This window comes from Sciurus vulgaris (assembly GCF_902686455.1).
Source record: "Sciurus vulgaris genome assembly, chromosome: 4".
Lineage (NCBI taxonomy): Eukaryota > Metazoa > Chordata > Mammalia > Rodentia > Sciuridae > Sciurus > Sciurus vulgaris.
The window spans coordinates 148417809-148430917 of NC_136464.1; the positions used below are offsets into that span (position 1 = coordinate 148417809).

A 13109-nucleotide genomic window follows, 5' to 3' on the forward strand; every position below is an offset into this window, starting at 1 on the left:
AGAGAAAAAAGGAAACATGATAGGAGATGAGGTCAGGGAAGCCAAGTGGGAGAAGGAGAGTAGGGCTGGAGCAAAACCGAATTTTTGTGGCATCCTGGAAGTCAAGTGAAGAAGGTATATTAGAAGTGAATGATGGATTACATAAAAAAAAATGCTGATGGGTCACGCAAGGTACATTCTGACACAATGGATTTAAATTTACTTTGAATAGTTGTAGTGGAATCCAGAGTGAATGAGAGGAGAGAAAGTAGAGAAGTTTTTTAGAAGAAGTTTTGTTGTAGTTGGGTGGTAGACACGTGAAGCAGAATAAAAGAGTTATTTTAATTTTTAAAAGGAAAAAATTATAGCTTGTTTTTGTAGTGATGAGACTAATCCAGGAGGAAGGTAAAAATTGAGGAGATAAGAGTGAGAGGAGAGAATTGATGGAGGTAAGAGGGAAGGAATCTAGTGAACGAGAGGAGAACTTGGCTTTGAGCAGAAGCATGGCCAGTGTGTCCAGTAGGAGGACAGAATAAATGGTGCAGATGCTCGTAGGTGGGTAAATAGAGAGGTGGGAGCGAGGGACTCTCTTCTAATTGGTATTGCTTTCTTAGCACATAGGGATCAAAGGTATCAGCTAAGAGTGGGAATCGGAGGATTCTGAGGAGTAAAATAGCGTTAAAGTACCTTAATTACTGTGTAGCATTTAGATGGTCAAGTCTACAAAGCACTGGAAGAGAGGTAGGAATTAAAATCTGAGAGGTCTTAGGGGGTCTGATCTAAGAGAACGTTGCAGTCTGTTGTAATGATGTTGGATTTTATTTCGAGTGACAAGGGCTGCCATTGGAGGTTTTGAGCTGTGGAGATACCCTAATTTTGGTTTTTAAAGGATTACTTTGACCACCCTGTGCAGAATATTCTGTAGGAGCAGAATCAGGATGAAGCCTAGTTCAATAATCTAAGTGAATGATGCTAGTGGTTTGACCTAGGGCACAAGTGGTGAAGGTGGACAGAGGGGCTGGATTTGAGTTACGTTTTGAAGGTAGATCTGACAGGATTTGCCAATTACAAGTTCAGTATGAGAAAGAGGCATCAAGGATCAATTTAAGGTTTAATCCTGAGTGATGCATGAACCCTAGTGCTACTTAGATATTAGGTTGCTTAACCCCAAAGATGCATATAAGATCAATATCAACTAAAGCTGACATCATCAGCCATGTAGCAGAATGATCTCTTATAGACTGAGGCAGTAGTTCTCTAAGGTTAATATTGCTAACAGCTTAATGTTAGTCAGCTTTTTGTTGCTGTGACCAAAATACATGAGAAAAACAACTTAGAGGAGGAGAAGTTTATTTTGGCTCACAGCTTCAGAGGTTCAGTCCTTGGTTGACCAACTTCATTGCTCTGAGCCTGGGGTGAGGCAGGATATCATGGTGGAAGGGTGTGGTGGAGGAGCACTGTTCAGCTCATGACAGCCAGGAAGCAGAGAGACAGAGAGCCAGAATCCAGGGACAAAATATAATCTCCAAGGGGATGCCTCCAGTGACCTATTTCCTCTAGTCATGCCCCACGTGCCCACAGCTACCACCCAGTAATCTATTCAAATAAGAAGAATAATATTATGGCATTGCAAATAAATGGATGGAATTGGAGAATAGCATGCTAAGTCAAATAAGCCAAGCCCAAAAAACCAAAGGCCAAATGTTTACCCTGATAAGTGGAGAATGATATATAATGGGGGTGGAGGGGTGGGAAGTGAGAGAAGAATGGGGGAACTTTAGAATATGTAGAAGGAAATGAGAGGGAGGGGGTATGAAAAATGGTGGAATGAGACAGACATTATTACCCTATATACATATATGATTACACAAATGGTATGAATCTACATCGTGTACAACCATAGAAACAAAATGATGTACCCCATTTGTGTACAATGAATCAAGATGCAGTCTGTAAAAAATTAAAAGCTAAATAAAAAATAATAAAAATTAAAGAAAGAAACCATTCTGAAGGGAATGTAAAAAAAATGATCAATCAATCAAACGAATTAACTCCCATTTAGGTTATAGCTCTCATAATCTAATAATTTCACCTCTGTATAGTTCTTCATTGCCCACCATGAGTGGTTTTGGGGGACACCTCATATCCAAACCATAACAAGCCTCACTACAGACAGAAAGCAAGACAGTTTTGCTCTGAACACTCCATAAGGAAGAGTAAGATGTGCTATTTTTCTATGCATTTAGCACATTTTTAAAAAAATTTCAAAATTCTAAGATAAATGAAGTAGCTATCAATCTAACTTGCCTTCTGGAAGTGCATTGGACATTTCTTCTTTCAAAAACTGACAGAATGTAGTTAATAGTCTGGAGTTCATTAGGGTTTTCCAAACAATAAAACAAAGTGCATTCATTTTAATGGGAAGCTCCACTCTGTCCATTTAGTATTTAATGTTTTCACTTTTTCCTTTCTCAAAACTTAGTAAAACAATAAAAATCTGAAGAATGAACATGCCATCAACTTTAATAAGAAAGATGGCACTTTGCTCCCCCTCGCTTAAAGAGCAGCTTGTCTCAATTTTCCCAGTCTCTGTGTTCTCAAAATTTTACTAGCTTTGTGACTGGGCCAGTCTGGCTGCATACTTCTTCCTCCTCCTCCTCTTCCTCCTCCTCCTTTTTCTCCTCCTCCTTTTCCTTCTCCTCTCCCCCACCCCTTTCCTTCTCCTCCTTGCACCTCCTCCTCGTTCTTCTTTTTTTATCAGCAAACTTCTAGGACCACTAAGAAACTATGGGTATTTTCTGTTCTGTCCTCATAAACTTTGAGACTTCAAAAATTTTCTGGAATAACTCACTAACCAGAAAGAACCAAACCAAAGGATGCCAAAATATTTCCTTGAAAATGCAGTTGAGTTATTTTCTTTACTGAGTTTGCAAATGATACCATTGGGACTGAGGTAGGAAATGAATGTATTGCATAGGAATCTTTTTTGTGGTTTGGGGAATCAAGAAGAAGAATGCTACCTGGATATTTTATTAATGTCTTCAGTTTTGTTTCTTCTGGTCTCTTCTCTCAGCAGGGTGAGTGGTTAATTTCAGGGGAAAGGAAGCACGTTCTTTATTGCCTTTCCCCATTACCAGCTTCTCAGTACAAACTCGGATGGCTTGACTCGTCATTGCTCTAAATTGTAAACAGCTGTCAGGTTTGTGGATTGATGCGGGGTCAGGCAAAACCCCAGTGGTTATTTCAGAGGTAAAGGCAATGTGGAACAAAAGTTGAGAGCTTGAGTTCTGCAACCTGACATGGGTCCAGACTGCAGTGTCTCTACTGGAGCTCACTTACTCATTTGGAAAATAGGGATGATTTCACCTCACAGAGTTGTGAAGATTAAAATAAGTAATATATCCCAAGCAATTACCACAGTAACCTGCTCATGGTAAACACTCAATCATTGGTAGCTATTATTATTTTTCATTTTATGAATTTGTAATTTGAGGGCTAACATGATTGTTATATATGCCACTGTACATTTTTATGTTATCACATATTATGTACACTTATATGTACATGTAGGAATAATATAAGATTCAGATGAAAGGAAATATTATTTTGCTTTCTCCAGGTATCCCTGAAGGGCTAGAAGAGTGATTCCAAAAATGTTGTCTCAAACCAGTGGCATCAGCATCAACTAGAAACTTGCTGGAAATTCAGTTTTTTGAGCCTCACTGTAGACCTCCTGAATTAGGAACTTTGGGTGTGGGGCTCAGCAATCTGTGTTTCTTTGAGTCTTCCTAGTGATCCTGATGCACTATAAACTTTAAGATCCATTATCATTCCAGGATAATGACTTTGAATCTAAAACATCTTGGTTTAGTTTTTGTCCTGTTTCATGCGGTAATGCCTAAGCAACTCATAAAATGCTGAACTAAAAATCAAATAGTAATATACAAAATGCAAACTTTTTGCTTAATGACTGTCTGTTGAGTGCTTACTATATAATTGTGTTAACCTGCTGGATGCACACCAAGTGTCACAGTCTTTGGCACACTGGGATATGGATAGCACACAGTATACCTTTTACTGTTTGAAGGATGGCACTTTCTCCCTCCCATGTCAACAGGTTTGAGTGACAGGTTTGGAACAAGCACTGTCTGTTTTCCTAACATTTAAGGAATGGAACAGAAAACCAACCATGGTGTCAATCCTCTTGGGCATTTACTGCTTGGCCAGGAAGCGACCCAATGTAGGAGGAGGGCAGTACCTGTCAGATCTCCAGCCTCCTGGTGGCATCTCCTGTGACCTCACTAGTTTGCAAAAGGAACCCTCCATATTAGAAGTCTTTATTCAGTGAAATGTTATAAAACTTTTATGACCTCCTGGGAAAACTCAGTTCAGCAGCATCATTTTAAGTTTGACTAAAATTCTGATGTTCTCCTTGTAGTATCAGTTGGATTATACAATGACTGCGTACATGTAGAGGGAATATTTAGAATAAAATAAAAAGCACAGAGAATAATATAAGATACTCCTGTAGCATCATTATTTAGATTTAACAAACATCAATGTTTTTTCCATTGTATTAGTCAGCCCAGGTTGCTATAACAGAATACCATAGATCGTGTAGCTTAAACAACAGAAATTTATTTTCTCATAGTTCTGGAAGCTGGGATGCCCAAGGTGCTTCCTGTTTTGGTCCCTTTCTGTTTGAGGGTTCTCTTTCTAGCTTTCTGTGACCTCACATGGCCTTTCCTGGTACATGTACCCAGAGCAAGAGGAAGGGACCAAGCAATCTCTCTGTTGCCTCTTCCCATTGGGAGGCTAAGACTCCATTCTTACCACCTTGCTTAATTTTAATTTCTTCCCTAGAGTCTCATCACTAAATACAGGCATAGTGGGAGTTGAAGCCTCAACATATGAACTGAAGAGGTCACAATTCAGAACATAGCAGCTATGTGTCTAATTTTACCTTCCCTGACCCATTCATTCCCTTTCCTTCTTTCAGGGTACACTTTTTTGAAGTTGGTGTGTGTTTTCACTTTCCTCATAATACTCTTAGTATCTCTACACATTTACGTATTTATTTCTATAGACTCTATTACATCAGTTAGTATGCTTCATATTTGATATGAATGGTTCTTGCTTTTTTTCTCTTTCTATCTTGTTTTCGATATTTATCCACGTTGGTATTTGTGGATATAGTTAATTCATTTTAACTGCTGATTGATGCTCTGATAAATGCATATAACATGATTTATTTATCTATTCCATTAGTCACAGACAATACACAGTTGATTCTCTTTTTTTAAATTATTATCAGTGATGCTTCAGTGATCATCCGTGTGCATGATTCTGAATGAATATGTGCTAGAGTTTTCTTATGGAGTATGCTGAGGCTCGGAATTCTGAATAGTTGGGTTATTCATTGGTTTTATTAGATGACCCAATTTACTGTCTTTAAAAGTTTACATAAGATAAAACTTCCACCCGTAGAGTTTTCATTTTTATACATCCTTCATAATTTTCATTACTTATTAATTTTTGCTTATCTCATGAGCATGAAATGCTATTTTGTCACTGTTTTAATTTAGATTTCTCTGATCATTGATGAAGTTACACATTATTTACCTGTATTTTGGTCAATCAACTGGCTCCTTTATGAATTGATTTTTCATGCCATTTGTCCACTTTCTATTGGTTAGACTTTTAATGTAAAAGTTTTGTTTTTATTATTAAGATTTTTTTATAGTGACTGCAAATAATTCTAGTCTGTAGTTTGATTTTTAACTTCTAAATTATATAGAGGATTTATTTTTTTTGTGGGTTTTTTTTTTTTTTTTCTTCTTCTCATTTGAGTGGCCAGGGATTCGAACTGCAGTCCTTGCGCATGCTAGGCGAGCACTCTCCGAAAGGAGCTATTTCTTCAGCTCGAGGATTTATTTTTAATGTTGTTGAATTTATAGGTTTTGTTCGTTTGTTCGTTTTGCTTTGTTGTTTCTACCTTTAGGTTTGGGCTTTGTTTTAGTTAGCTTTTTTGCCGCTGTGACTTAAGGACCCAACCAGAACAATTGTAGAGGAGGAACAATTTGAGGGCTCACAGTTTCAGAGGTCTTAGTCCATAAAAGGCCGGCTCCATTCCTCAGGGCTGGAGCTGAGGCAGGACATCAGGGTGGAAGAGTGTGGCAAAGGGAAGCAGCTCACATGATGATCAGAAAGCAGAGAGAAAGTTCATTTACCAAATACAAATATATACCCCAAACCACTCCCCAATTCCCACCTCCTCCAGCCACACCTACCACTTCAGTTACCACTCAGTTAATTCCTACCAGGGGATTGATCACTGATTGGGTTAAGACTCTTTCTCAAATAATAAGTTTCCTTAAAAAAAAAAATAGACAAACTGAAAACATATGACAGTGAATATAATATAAAAAGTTTTGAGATTAAATAAAAATGTAAACATCTGAATAAATTGTTTACTGTTATAAAATTGACAATTATTGATCAAAATAATTTTAAAAATCAATGATATCAAGTATTATTGATAAAAGTAAACAACATGGTGGAATTGTTAAACTCAATGGTTAAGAGAATGAAGAATTCCAGCAGAGCAAACAATTTGTGGGCCTACAGCCTCAATGAATGTCGTGAAACTATGTAGACATGTTTACAAAGTTCAGAAGGAAAGAAAATGAGACCAAAGCGTATTATCATGCTTAACTTGTCCTTTAAAAGATGATCTCAAATATGTGGGAATTCAGATAATACAGCATTCATGAATCTTTTTTTTGAAAACTCACTAAAACAACCATTTAAACAAGGAGAAATGGTTGAAGATGAAAAAACTATGAAGAAACTAAAAGAATTATGATAAAATAAATTCATTTAAATATGTAGTTAAGATTAGATAATCAAAAATTGTGTCTACAGAATAGATATGAGCCTTCATGATATAAAATAATAATAGGACTAACAAATACATAGTCGATAAAGAAAAGAAGCAGCAAAAACAGATTTCTTGTGAACTTCATCTTTTAAAAGAAGGGATTCAACACAAACGATCTAAAAATAATATGTGGGAATTGAAATCTCTTTATATATATCATAATTTATTTTAAACTTTAGAGGAAACTTTTATTACCTCATAATTTTTGTTACAGCACTTTTTTTTTTTTACGGAAATAAATGAAATTCAACAAGTTCTTTGCTTTTAACTAAGTTTCTTGCTTGTGTTAAAATACAACACAATACAATCTCCTACATTTTATTTATAGTGGAATTTAAACAAAATTCCATATTTTGGAAAATTATTCCTATCTATTCCATAGGCATATTGGGAAAGTCTTTACTATCTGAAGTCATACAAATAAATAAGAAAAAACATTTTTTCTCAGTTCAGAAATAATCAAGAATAAGAATAAGCAGTTCCAAAAGAAAAATGAATTAATATCTAATGAACTATTCAAATATTTTCAACTCATTAATTAACAGTGTATCAATGGAATTTTAAATTAAATGCCATTTTTATCTCTCGAAAAAAACAAAACAAAACAAAACTCTTTCAACCCAATAATTTCTCCTCTGAACCTTCTTACATTGCCTCACACATGAGCTTTTGGGGGTACACCTCATATCCAAACCATAACAGGCTTATTATATTTTGTTTATGAAACTGTTTCCTACTCAAGGTCATAAAGATATTTCCTCTGAGAAAGTTTCTATTTCTAAGCTTTCTATTTTTCCCATTGGTCTGTCATTCTATGTTATTTTCATTACTACAGATTTGCAGTAGCTTTGATATCAGCTGGGGCAGTTTTTATTTTTTATTTTTTATTTTCTTGGTCATTTTTGACTCTATCTTTCCAGTAAAATTCAAGATAAACCTTTCCATTTTCATTACAAACAACAATGTTTATTGGGACTTCCTTGAGTTTATAGATTAATCTAGGGGAGGTTGACATCTTTATGATAGTGAGATGATCTAGTAAATCTAGTAAATAAATATAGTATACTTTTTCATTTACTTTATATCCTTTATTAAAATCCTATAATTTAAATCTTTCAGGTAATATGCTACTTTTGGAAGATTTATTTCCAAGGGCCCTAAATATTAAAAGCATTCATTTATCATGGAATGGTCATTTTAATTTGTCATTTATTTTCTAACTTACTGTTTATTATGTATGGAAATGGCATTATTATTATTATTATATCTTAAAATCTTGCAATCTTACTGAACCCTCTTGTTAGTTCTGATAGTTTGTGAATTCTTTTTTATTTTCTGTGGACAAAAATATCAACTACAATTAATGGTGATTTTGAACTTTTCTCCCTTTTCCTTTCATTCTATTTCTTGTCTTACTGAATTGGTAAAAATCTCCAACAAGCCGAACAGTTATTTTACATTAATAACTTTATAGCAGGTACTTCTATTGGTGATCAGCATATTAGATGTTATTTTTTTTTTTTTGCATTCATTGTTTTCTAGGTTAATAAAGAGTTTTTTTTTTTTCTTCCTAGTTTCTTAAAAATACTACAAAAGTAGGTTGACCTTCTTTGTTAACCAGATAATGGTCTGCATCTGTTGAGATTGTTTCCTTTAATCTTTTGATAGAGTACTTGTATTAATAGATTTTACATTTATTAAATCATCTTTACATTCCTCATTTTTTTTGCTAATGTTATAATGTAGGATTTATGCTCATAAGAGTGAACCTTAAATTTTACTTCCTCATACTGTTTGTTCAATTTTGCTATTAAGCTTTTGCTAGTCTCATAAAAAAGAATTGGAGAGCTTTTCTCTCTTTTGGTTTCTGAAATAGTTTGAATGAGAATGCAGTTATATAATTCTTAAAGGTCTGGTAAAATATGCCCTAAACTTGTCTGGTTCTGGTATTTGGTGCTTCTTTGTAAAACAGTGCCCCCCACCACCTTTAAACTGTTGATTCACTTTCTTTAGTGGATATATGTTTCTTTAATTTTTTGTTTTTGTTTTTGCTTCTTTTTGAAACAATTCTGGGTAGCTGCAGTATTTTCCAGGAAAATTTCCATGATATTTAATTTTTTAAAAATTTACTGACAAATTTGTTTATGGTATTCTCATTTAATTTCAGAATTCTTTCCTTCTTGACCTGAGTGTGCTCCCCCCAAATTCATATTCTGACACCCAAGACACAATGAAATAGTATTTAGAGGTGGGAAGTTTAGAAGATGATTATAAAAGAGACCTGAGGAGCTTGTCCAACTCTCCTGCCGAAGATACAGCAGATACAGTTGCCCGCAAAGCAGAGAGCAGCCCTCACAGACATGGAATCTGCTGGCACCTTGATCTTGGACTTCTCAACCTTGTAACTGTGAGCCATAAATTTCTGTTGTTTATAAATAACCCAGTCTAAGGCACTGTGTTAAAACAGTCTGAACAGACATTTGTTTATCTATACTTTGTCCCTCTTTTCATTTCTAGTATTCTTCATTCTGTACACACTCTTTCTTCTCTCTTACCAAAGATTTATTTATTTTTTTTTATTTTTGGTACCACGGATTGAACTCAGGGGCACATCCCCAAATTTATTTCGTATTTTATTTAGAGACTCCCTGAGTTGCTTAGCAACTTGCTTTTGCTGAGGCTGGTTTTGAACTCATAATCCTCCTGCCTCAGCCTCCTGAGCTGCTGAAATTACAGGTGTGCATCACTGTGCCCAGCACCAGTGATTTTTCTATTTAAAGAAAGAATGTTTGCTTTTGTTGATACTATTTTTTTCTTTCCCTCTTCTGTTTAATTTGTTTCTTCTTTACTTTTTATTTTCTTCTCCCCTCCACCCTGGCTTGCTTTGTAGTTTAAAAATAATATTTTGGATTGAGTATATTAATTATTAATTTATATTGATTTTTTCCCTAATCTGAATTTAATTCTATATGTTTCTTATACCACTTTAGCTGCATCCTGAAAATGCTTCCATTTTTTATAATTTCCACAACAATCCTTCTTTGACCATCAAATTATTTGTAAGTATATATTTAGTTTTAAAACATAAATTAAAATTTTTATTGATTCCTGATTTTGCTGCGTTATGGCTAGAGAACAGGGTTGTATGATTTTATTTCTTTGGTATTTGTTGAGTCTGCCTTAATTTGCTTCAAAGATGTTTTTGGAATTGTTTCATGTATACTCAAAAGCACAGCATCCTCTATGTGATTCATGTTTGTTAGATCAAGGTTGTTTATTTTGTTGTTCATTTTTTAGATCTTTAATTATTTTTTCTGACCTGTTTTAGGGATATTAAAATTGTTCTCCAGAGTTGTGATTTGTCAGGTTCTCTTTATAACTCATCAACTTAGAATTTATCTATTTTGAAGTAATCTTGTTAAGTGAATCTAGCCGAGTGCCCCTAGGGATGGGTTTAGGAGGAGATCAGAAGTAATTGGGCGATGCCAACCAAAGACAGAAAGCAGAGAAGTGGAGAAGAAAGACTTTTTCTCACAGTCGAAGCCAAGGGTTAACACAAAAGAAGTGCCAGGTATGTTTGCCAAGTCCAAGGGAGACAGATTCACACCAGGCTGTGTGCTGGGTGAGGAGTGAATGATAAAATGGAGATCTGAGGTGCAGTCAGCTGGATGTAACTCACTGCAGACTGCTTTTCAATGCTGCCACACCTGTGTATTTCTAAGTGGCTAGACTTGATGTGGCTACCTGACACCCAAATTGGCAGGAAGGAATTCTCTTTGTGGATTAAAATATATCAGAGCAACTTCTAACATTTGATTAATTCCCACCCACATTTTTTATTTTGGAAGAATACTCCTGACTTTTGTGCACTTCTTTTTACAGTCTTCATATCACATTTCATATTGCCTTTCATGCTTTGTGATCTAGGAGGATGAATTATTTCAGTTGTCTCACTTACCTGGCTATTATTGTCTGGAGAGAACATCAGTGAGTTCAGTTTACTTGGTAGCCTTTTCCTCTGAGATTTTGTTTCTAGTAGACTTCACCACCAAGCAGAAATACTCCGATTACGGCACTCAGTTTATCTGGAGATGAAAACTTTTGCTTCTTAAATAAAACCCTCAGCTAGTGGAGTCGGGTTTGACCCGGCTTCTCTTCATTGGTGCTCCTAAATCTGTTTGCCAAGTCTGAGGTCCTGGACTCGCACATCTTGGAAGAATCCTAAGGGTAAAGGGTGCTTTTCTCTGAATGTGAAAAATAACATTTTGCTAAAGACTATTTTGCTCATTTACTCCAAAGTAATTTCCCTTAGGGAGTAGTGACCAACTCTGAGCATTCAAGACTAAAATGAAACTAGGTTTTTTAAAAAAACATGTATGTATAAGCAATCAACAAAAGGGATTTTTTAGGAATGTTATCCTTCAACCCTAACAGTGACATTCCCTGTGGTAAAAGACTCAGTTCTCTCACAAACATAAGAAACACATACTCCCCTCCTCTCAAACTTTTTTACTTCTAACTCTTGATTGTGGGTGAAGAAAGCAAGCAGTTTGTGGTGAGGTTTATTTTCATAAATTAGACAATTACCCAGATGGCTCAAGATTTTGCCCTTTCCCCAGCTCCATGCAAACATTCACCTTTTTTATTTAGTTTATGCAAATGAAGTGGCCTCCTGGGGTGTGCGCCAGATACTCTATAAAATTGCACCGTTTTTAATTTCAGTTTCTGAATATGAATATGGTACCTGCAGTAGAATATTTTCAGTTTCCAAAAACCTTATAACAAGTTTTTAAAATTGGGCATAAACCTGAGTGTTGTCCCCTTTGATCATTTTGCATCATTAAATTATACTCCCCATTCTAAATGGTAGATCTGACACCAGATCCCTTCCGTGGATATCCTACTCCTTTTTTCAAATTCACAAATTAAAAAAATCAAAATAACTAAATTAAGCAGCAGGTAATCTGAGAGTTTATTTTTCAGGGTTGGAAATAACAGGAATCCAGTTAGATAAGTATTATTTTAAAAACATGTCCTTGAGGTATGATTGGCATATAGAAAGCTGCATGTAGTTAATGTGTATAACTCCATGAGTTTGGGGCTAATATTCTGCAGTGAAACTATCGCCACCATCAAGGACATAGACATGTTCATCACCTCCCAAATTTTCCTCCTGTTCCTTTTATTAGTAGTATTTTTTCGTATAAGAGCATTTGACATAAGATATACCCTCTTAGAAAATTTTAAGTATACAATACATTATAACATACTACCTATACAGGCACTATGCTGTATAGCAGATTTCCAGAACTTATTTATTTTGCATAATTGAAATTTATCCTTTGCACATCACTTTCTCATTTCCCTTGCTCCCCAGCCCTTGGCAACGACCATTCTGTGCTTCTATATGTTTCAGTTTGACTATATTTAATTCCAGATAAAAGTGAGATTATATAATTATTGACTTTTTATTTTTGGCTTATGTCACTTAACGGATGTTCTAAGGTCCATCCATGTTGTCCTGAATGGTAGGTTTACATGGTTTTAAGGCTGAGTAATATTCCATCATACATATATACCTTATTTTATTTATCCATTTATCCATTAATAGACATTTGGTTTGTTTCTGCGTTTTGGCTACTGTGAATAACAAATGCTGCAGTGAACACGAGGGTGCTGGGCTCTTGAAGATCCCGATTTCAATTCCTTTTGGATAAATATCCAGAAGTGGTTTTGTTGAATCATCTAGTAGTTCTATTTTTAATATTTTGGAGAATTCTCATAGCGACTATACTAATTTACATTCCTATCAACAGTGTACCAAACTTCACTTTCTATCCTTGACAACACACACACACACACACACACACACACACACTAACTAAAAAGCCATCCTAACAGGTATAAGGTGGTAGAGTGGTTCTAATTTGCTTTTACCTGATGAGGTTCAGCACCTTTGATATATCTGTTGGCCATTTGAGTCACTTGTATGTTTTATTTTGGGAAATGTTCAAGTATGTCCTTTGCACTTTTTCTTTTTTTTTGTTACCATGGATTGAACACAGAGCCACAGTGGATTGTTACCACTTTTTATATTTTTATTTGGAGACAAGTTCCCACCAAGTTGCTTAGGGCCTGACTTTCAACTTGCTATCCTGCTGCCTCAGCCTCTTGAGCTGCTGGGATTACA

General features: G+C 35.3%; 1 long non-coding RNA gene across 4 annotated transcripts in view; it reads left to right on the top strand.

Annotated features, from left to right (window-relative positions):
- The first annotated feature begins 9076 nt into the window (after positions 1-9076).
- The window catches only part of LOC306659979, a 34908-nt gene continuing 30875 nt past the window's right edge, over positions 9077-13109 (top strand). For 2 of the 4 annotated variants that reach the window (XR_013763512.1, XR_013763513.1), the window contains exons 1-2: positions 9077-9326; positions 9910-9978. This is a non-coding gene — a long non-coding RNA (uncharacterized lncRNA). Of the gene's footprint in view, positions 9327-9544; positions 9656-9909; positions 9979-13109 lie in introns of those variants that run through there. The other 2 variants (XR_013763514.1, XR_013763515.1) reach the window with 1 other exon arrangement.